Source organism: Hordeum vulgare, chromosome 5H, assembly GCF_904849725.1.
Source record: "Hordeum vulgare subsp. vulgare chromosome 5H, MorexV3_pseudomolecules_assembly, whole genome shotgun sequence".
Taxonomy (NCBI): Eukaryota; Viridiplantae; Streptophyta; class Magnoliopsida; order Poales; family Poaceae; genus Hordeum; species Hordeum vulgare.
In genome coordinates, this window is record NC_058522.1 from 264,879,241 (window position 1) to 264,888,867 (window position 9,627).

Here is a 9,627-nt window from a genome sequence, read left to right on the forward strand (position 1 = left end):
CCAGTGGGTCCCACTGGTGAGGTTTGACTTTCAACGGCCAGTTGGACGTGCTGAAGTCATGCTGATGCAGTAACTATATTTCTGATTTAATATAATTCCAGAAAATGCTTAAACTTTGGAAATTCATAAAAAATTGATTATAATTCCAAATTTGAGAAATAATATATGCAAATTGATCAGAAAAACTCAATGAACACAATGGTGTTACTCTCATGCATGAAAAACAAAGTTATGAAACAGCATCAGATCAAATCAATTAAATGATTAAGATAAATATATTATTTCAATTAATATTTGAATTTGAATTCAAATCAGCATCATCCTAAAAGTTTGATAGCCACTTTAACTCATGCTACATTTTATTTCATGCCATGTTCATGCATCATATTGTTGCATATGAATGTTACTGATTGATTGTTATTATTTCGGTAGGCTCTGCCCTTCCGGATACGTCTGAATATCCGTCTGACGGATTTAACCCCTCTGCTGTGCAACAAGGCAAGCACCCTTTTGATCATCCCGATATAATCCCATGTTTTTTCTCCTGCTCCCACTTATTGCATTAGGACAAAATATTTTAGATGCTTTACTTCGGTATCTGAACCTATTCCTTTGCATGACCTATCATTGTCATAGTAAATAGCCAAACCTTGCAAGCTAGCATACCTGGTAGATGCTTGAGTTTTGATGTGATATATCCTGCTATGCTTGCTATGCCTACAATAGTGTCGGGTCTGTTTCATCTGGGTGATGAAGAGGAATGGATGAATGTGTTCTAGTGACAAGGAATAAGTGTGGAACCTGATTTGGTAAAGGTACCGATGAAAGGCTATGTAGGAGTACATGGCGGGTTGTTTCATTGGAACCGTCCTTAGAAACTGAGTTCCGTGTATGTAATCCAAGACGAATTACTACCACATGTTGGGCCCTGAAATATGACCCCGCTCGACTTATTAATTGCCTAATACTCGGTCCAAGAGTTGCAAGTAGTTTCTCGTGTTTATAGTCATGCTGGAGGCCGTGTATATGGCTGACCTTATAGGTGGGCTATGATGCAGTAGGCAGTGGCACGGTGTACCAAGTGGCACCCGGATGGTGGGCTTGGGAACAATGCGCACATCGTTTGGGGCCGTGGCGGAAACCTCGGCCGGAATTTCGTGTGGGTTCACTCTCAAATAGGCGATAAACCTGGACTAGGTATTAGCGTGGTTAACGGTCGTGGCCGACTCCCTCGATGGGCTTCCGCTTGAAGGGTGTCGAGGTGAATGACGTGCACATAGCGATGAGTGGCGAGAGCGTGTGTGAAGAAGTACACCCCTGCAGGGTTATGATGTATTCGAATAGCGGCGTCCACGGATATGGACTACTTGGAGACATATGTTGTTCATAGATAACTTTAATGGCTACTCATAAAATCATCAAGATAAGCGTGAGTATCATGTATGGCATTTCCGTAGGGAGACGGAAAGGAGTTCATGATGGTGTATTGTTGTGGTGGTAGTGGACTCGTGTACGACTTATCAAAGTTCTTAAAATTATTTAAAATTGTAGTTTAGTCTAGCCAAGAGTCAAAGCAGGCTTGCTGCATGAAACACCACAACCCCCTTTATTGATACCTGAGCATGAGTAGATAGATCTGTTCCAAAGTCTTGTTTAGTACTTTTGTACTCATGTTTGCTTAATAATTGTTGCAGAGGATACCCACAAGCCAACAGGTGGGTTCTTTCTTGACCTCGATGATGATGAGTAGCTCGTGTCCCAGCTACGACCTGGCCCCTTTCAGAAGGGATCTGTAGATAGTCAGGCTTTATGCCTTATCCTTTCAACTGTCTGTACTCAGACAACTTTTATGTTTCCGTTGGTTGGTATGACTGTTTGTATGACTTTGAGTGTCGGATCGTGTGACCCCTCCTTGTATGAACATATTATGCAAGACTCTTCCGGGTATTCTAAATAAATATTGTGATGTTGTATGGTTATGTTGTGATGCCATTGTTGTATCTATGCATATCTAGTATGTCATGCGTACATGTGATGCACTTTGATATGTATGGGATTTGACACCTAGTCTTATGCCCTTAGTAGCTCTCTATACATAGAAATGCCCCTTTGTGATTCCACCGAGCCTTGGTAGTTCGCTACTGCTCCGGACACATTGGTTGACCGGCATGTATCCTTCTTAGCTGTTGTGTGTGTCCCTACGGGGAAATGTCACGTGGTGTAATGGAGTCCTTCTAGCTTGCTACGACTCGTCTACACTCGCTGATGACCGACACCTACTTTGTTGTGTTATGTATGCATGTCTTTGTACACACGAGCCACTTGAGTTTATGACTAGATATGTCGACCTGGGTTCTTTAACATTGGAATGCTAACGACACTAATGCATACGTGAGTCAAAAGGCGCAAACGGTCCCAGCTAAGGTAAGGTGGCAGCCGTGGGGTTAACCGTGCGTGAGACCTCAAAGGGATGCAATGTGTTACAGACTGGATTCCTATTGCTTAGGATCGGGGCCCCGACAATAAATTATTGTGAAATAATACCCGTGAAGACTGTCATGATCCCCTATACTTGTGGGTTATCAGCTGCTAATATCAATTCTCAAGATCAACCAATGGTCGAGCTATAAATCCAATTTGAAAATGCTGACTATCATAACCCAGATGTCGAATTTGAACCGGTTCATTAGGATGAGTCGGTATTGTAACAGCACGATACCGACGCTAGAGATGCCTTCCAGTTATTTCAAGTTTCGCTGTGTGATCTATCTAGTTGTTGCATTTGTCATCGCATCATTTGCATCATCTGCATAGCATGGTCACTCTGCGGCCTTCATATTTTTCAAAACTTGCATCCGTTATTAGTTGTCGGTTCTCCCCGTTGTGATCGATGTCCCTTTTGAGACCAAACACAAATGCATGTGCCCGCAACATCGTTAAAATATTGATTTTAAAAGTGTGTGAAAAGCGTACTCGAAATGGATCGAAAGTTGGTGTTTGGTCTTATATAATGTAGGTAGACCGCCAGCCAAATCAAGTCGCATTCGGAAGTTGTTTGATACCTGAACCATTAAACATACAATGGCACTAGCCGGTTAAAACATAGAATGTTTTCGGTATTTCTAAGAAAACATGTCACGGGCCACAAACTTCCTCTCTTCTCAGCCCACAACCCCTATAAAGCCCACTAGCCCATCCTAGCACGCCCACCCCCACCCCCCTCCATGACTGAACCCGTCACATCGTGATCTAACGGTCCAAAAACCAACCCTAAACCCATCTCCTAGCCTCTCGTACATATTTAAACAGCCCCATGGCTAAAATAGACACAAATCCTTGCCCTACCTCCCTTAACCTCGCACACACCACCCTTCCTCAAATTCCATGTCGGCCAGCCCTAAAGCGCCACTTGGCGGTGCACCAACAACCACGCCACCTTCTCAGCTTGCGTCCTGGCTAACCAGAGGCCGACGGATCACCCCCAGCCGCCGCCTCCACCACTCTAGCAATGCCAGGCGTCCCCACCAACACCTCCCACCGCCACGGCCCGCCCGGGCACAGATCTGACCTGCCCCAGACCCGATCCGTGCCAAGGTGCCCTCTATGTGCTACCTGCCGTGGCCTCGCATGTTCTCCGTCGCAGCGCCCCCCGTGCGCTCCCGCACGGTGCTATAGGAGTAACCTACCAGCGACCTTGCCGGAGATGCCGCCGGAGCATAGGCTTCTCCCTCCGCCGCCAAGCCGCTGCTCGCCTCTGCACCACTCGTGTCGTCGCTCGCCGCCCGTGCGCCGCATAGTCGCGCCCTTCCGGGGCCATTACAAGACATCGTCGCCAAGTTAACCGTGCCACCCTATGCCATGGCGGCCATATCTCGCACAACTATCGGATCTCTCTAGTTCGGCTCCCACCACGACTGATCCTGCGACCCCCGCCATGTATCCGCCCCGTTATGCCGTTCTCGTCCACTTCAGCAACCACCACCGCCACCATCATCCTTGCCAATCGGCCATAGCCTCTGCCTCGCCCTCAATCCAAACGTCACCCGAGCCCAGGTCGTCCCGTTTTTCCCCGGGATGAGAATTTCTCTAAGTCCCTAAAAGTGCCCATTTTTACAGCATGTATGCATTTTGTGTGGGCCCTAAATTGATGTATTTTGTCCCATTGAAATTGTCAATATATGAAAAATAATCTAATCTTCGTGCTCTACACAATTGTGCCATTTGGATGCATATTATAGTTCATCTAGATGATATAACCTCGGTTACCAAAGTGCATCCCATCGTAATCTGTAAAAACCGTTAAGACTTGCAAACTTTAGTGTCTGATTGCATATAATCCATAGGTCTTTTGCCTGCGGTTTCTTCATGGGTATTTCTCTATGATATGTGTACTTTGATGTCATGCCTATGGTTTTCATATAAATCATCATTAGAATGTGCATTTGTTGCTTTAAAGGTGTCATCTTGTTAAATCTATTAATCTATTAAGGATAAGATCCATTTTGCAAGCATCATATTAAGCAGTCCATGCCTCCTATGAACTTGTCTCAATGGAGTATTTTATATAATGTCGTGTCTACTTGATGGTAGTGCGTTTGCCATGCCATGAAATCCATGTGTAGTTGTAGTTTTCATCATGTGAACATGCCTACTCAATGCTATTGTTTTGAGATGCCAAAATAATTGCAAGTCTGAAACTATTATATTTTGGTGTTGTTTTTCCATATGAGTTGCCATTGATCTACAAGTACTTTGATGTTTCCCCCATGGTGTGTTTTAAAGCATATTATGGTCTATCATCCTCTGCCATTAATTTCCATATATACCGTTTGAATCATAGAAATTTCTGCTGTCAAACATGCCAATCTATTAAAAATGGCTGCTCTTGCACCCTGTTATTTTCACCAAGTATAAGAATATATTTTCTTTAGATTGCCATGTTGTGTTGATGCTAGCCACGTTTCTATGCATATTTGGATGATGCTCATGTGGAGTTATTTGTAGTGCATTATTCCCACTATCATGATGTAGATGTTCGTGCCATGATAAGTCATGTGGCATGTCTTTCTATTCCTACCAATATACCTTCAAAATAAAACTCCTCTGTTAAAACATGTTATTTCACTCTTAAATTGTGTTCAAGTAGCCATCTTGCGAGCTCATTCCCTATTAATCCATGCTTCCAAACAATTTACTCATGTGAGATGAATGATTGTGCATCATGTCCACGACTGGTTCATGTCTTTTTTGTGCATTTTAGATCCATGTAGATTGTTGTTTTCATGTGTGAAAAATGCCATGTTGTTTTGGACATATTATAGCTAGAACTTGAGTTGACTGTAATTGTTGAACCGCTGCCCCATTTTGAACATGTTGTACATGAAACTTTATTAAAATCTCATGTAGTTTCATAATATCTTGTTGCATCCCTGATTGAAAATATTTGTGGGTGTTGTTTGCATGCATTTAGCATTCATGGGATATTATCTTGTGTTGGTCATATCTTTTAGGCAGTATCTCCATTTTAAATGATCTAGGTATGTAAAAAAAATCGCCTAGAATGACTTCTGGAATCACATGGTGCATTTTGTTTCCCGGTTTAAAAAATATAAAACATGGTTAGTTCAGATCTGGAATAATTTCGAAATTAATATATGGCGTCATTTTGGAAATATTGTAAGTCATTTTTGCCCTCATTTAAAATGCCTAGATAGTGTAGTTTCATTGTGCTTCACCTGTTGCCATGTTTAACAACATTTAAACTTGCCATGCAAATAAACGAGAGTGAACTAAATGATTTGAACGGGGAGCTTCATCAATATATAAATCGTTGCATATTGAACTTCACTTAATGGGTCGTATTTGATTGTTGTGCTCTTCCATGCAATGCATAATCAAATGGACATGAATCATATTTGTTTGCACATCATGCCATATATATGTTGTGGTGTTTATCGTGTGTTGATTGTTTGTTTCTGGATTGTTTCTTCTCTATAGATTTCCAAAATTGATTCAGAGTGTGAGGATTCCTTCGACTACGCCCGTTCGTCTACTTTACGGATTTGTTCTTCTTCCAAGCGGGATCTCAGGAAAGATGATCCTTTCCCTGGATACCACAACTATCATTGCTATGATGGTTGTCTCGCCTCTATCATTCTGTCTCGTTACCTACCACTTGAATGTCAAGTCTCCCAAAATGCCATGATAAGCCTCTAACCCTCTACATCCCAACAAACTATTGTTTGGCTAAGTTACAGCTTGCTCAACTCTTCTTATAGCGTTGCTAGTTGCATGTGCAGGTTGTTTCCATGTGATAACATGGATATCTTTAGGATATCACAATATTATTGTTATTTAATTTAATGCACATATATACTTGGTAAAAGGTGGAAGGCTTGGCCTTTTGCTCATTGTTGTGTTCCAGCTTTTCCGCCCTAGTTACATGTGTACCGGTGTTATGTTCCATACTCCTAACATGCTTGAGGTTGTTATAGGGACCCCCTTGATTATTCATTTTGGGGTAAAACTCTTCTTGCAAGGCCAAACTTTGGTACTATATTTGCCTAATGACTACTACACCTGCATAGGGAGTAATTTACCCATGGATAATTACTCAAGAACCTGGGTCACTGCTCCTCATGAGTGTTAGTCAAAACTAGAGCACCATGCGGGCCCAACCCAGGGCAACTCGGGAGATTTCTATCACGCCACCGTACGCTTCTCTTATCCGTCGTGTCCTGAGAATGAGATACACCGCTCCTATCGGGATTGTCGACACGTTAGTCGGCCTTGCTGGATTTTTTTACCTTTCTCGAATAACTTATGCACAGGATTCTATGGATACCTTGCGCTATCTAGAGGTTGAGGTTTTCCATGTAGCTTGTGACTAGTTTGTGATGGAAGATTTGGAGCACCCCACTAGGGTTAAATCTTTTTTAGAGCCATGCCCATGGTTATGTGGCATCTTCAAAATTTTCTTAACATCCGGTCAAAGAGAACTTGAAGTAAACTCAGTTAAAATACATCAATTGTGTGTGCAACCATGACCGTCTCTTCTTGTAAGGTTTAAACCAAGAAGGGAACACGATGGGGTTATGTTTGACTTGCAAGTAGGTGTTCAAGATCACTTCTTGATCATTACTAGTTCACGTCCATGTATGCGTACATCACTCTCCTTATTCTTGTACTCGTCATTAAGACACTAAATAATTGTTTAGTGCTTGATGCAGCCTCACCACTTAAACATGCCTCACCCATTAAGCTTTGCTACTCTTCATACCCTTGGAAATAAGATTGTTGAGTCCCTAGGGCTCACGGATTACTACAACAATAGTTGTGGGTACGGGTAAATCGACGCTTTGACGTGAGAGTGATGCTTGTTTGATTTATAGTTCTTCTTCTTCCTCTTCATCGATCATAGCTTAGGTTCCAGGCCGGCAGCGTGGGATAGCAAGGATGGAAATCACTTTTATCGTTGGATGTCGTCAATAGTCGGACCCTTCTTTTATGTATGATGATTGCATTGGATGTTTGTATTTGATATGATCATGATTTAGCTTGTGGCGGGTGTTAGCCAATTACATACACTCAACTCCTCTTTGCATGTACTTGCAACGATATCCATTCTTGTGAAACAACATGATACACTTCTATCCCTATCAAGGCCCTCGATCCTGGACGAGGACAGTACCGCATCTTGGGCGCTACAAGTTGGTATTAGAGTAGTGCCGACCTAGGAGCCCCCTTGATTGACCGAACTTGGCCAAGTCGAGTCTAGTAAAAAACTATTTTGTGTCTAGTTATATATCAGAGAGTAGGATTCTTTTTACTACTCTTCTATTCCCTGGGAGGAATCGTGACGTAGTAATTTTAATTCTACCCCTCTTCTCACTCAATTTTTTTAGGATCACGTGGTTATATTTTGTGCCTCCTGTTTCCAGGGAGTAGAGCTCGAGGGGGTTCTGGAGACATCATTATCGTTTAGTTTCCTTAATATCTCAGGACAACAATGTTCGAAATTGCTTCAATACTATTTGTGGTGAGAGGAGTTTGGTGTCACCCAGTACCGGGGAGAGTGTCCAGATGTACTACCAATATTAGTATCATTGTGATTACAAGAGTCTAAGGTAGATGAGTTTCCAAAAACTCTGTTTATGTGTTGACGGATGTGATACATTGGAGCGTAGTATCATGTTAGAGTTTTCTAAGGATTTTCTCCTTGTATCCGTGGACCCGATTGCATAATTAGAAGATTTCGGGAGTTCTCACATGCGAATTCAAGTAGTTACCTAGGATTATCCTTCCAACAAATTCATAATGTCTTATGTAATTGTTTCCGCTTAATTAGCAAGCCTCGTCCTTTGTTTTTGTTCGACTATTGTAATTTGAGGTGCTTCGATGTCAAGTGGTGATTTCATATCTTTCCTAAGCGGTGTTCTCATATTTCTATGGGAGTATTAATTCTTCTACTCAATTAAATTGTCATGTCAAGTCCTTTCCATCCAAAGCGCTTCTCTTCAAGTTAACTAAATCCTCTCCAATATTGCAAGATCAATCCTCATATTTCTTTCCAGAGTTCGTTTCATCCGTCCCAAGATGTCTTTGTTTTGCATTACCCTCCCACGAATTTTTCTTCCAGAGCCAGACATCTCGAATAAAGTATCCTTTTATTCACGTGAAGCCTTTGCATCCTTTTCTTCAATTTTTTCTTTGTTTCAACGGTGTTCTCTTTGAGTGCTCCCGACCATAACCCACATGTTTCCCCTAGATCTTACCTGGCTCTTTGAATCTTTTTTGGATAACTCAAGACCTTTCCAAATATGACATAAGAATGAATTCCATGAGTCATATTCCTTCCTCCAATATCACTCTCGATTTATTTTTTCATCCTTAGCTCAACCTTTCTTTAATCATTGTTCTGCAGTATCTCAGTAATTCATGGTGTTGTTTCTTCTCATCCTTCTCAGCTTTGAAGATCGAAGGAGAGTTTATCTTAAATCTTTTTAATGTTCTTCTCAATATTTGTCAACTTAGATTCTTGCTATCATCTTAAATTGTTTTCAATCATGAGAAACTATTTTCTTGTCTATTCGAAGCATTTCAGAGTTGTTTTTATTTCTGAATACTCCAAAGGCCATCATTTTAGAAGAATTATTTGTTCTCAACTTTCAACTTTCATTCTAAAATTTTCTTAACTGGTGTGTCTTTGTTCTTATCTCAATTATTCTCGTGCCTTTTTAAGTCTTGTGTTGGACGGTTCATGATCTCTTTGTTCTCATGTATTTCCATTCATTCATAGTATCCTCATTTATTCTGAATCCTTACTGGTGTTTCATTCAAGACATTTCAAGTTTTTGTGCTTCTAGCTCCTCAATCTTTTCAAGAAGAATAAGTAGTATGCCAAACCCATTGATTGTCATCAATTCAATTTGATGAACGACAAGCATAACATAATTGTTATTCATGTTTATCAAGGTGATTTTAATCCTTCTTCTGGAATTGTTTATGATATCAAATTGTGTGTTCTTTTGTGTTCTTCTTCCAATGATCTAGCTCATATTCTATTGTTCGGGAGGCATTGTGGTGTTGCTCTCTTCTAACCATCATCTCATTTGTCAAGAGCATGTT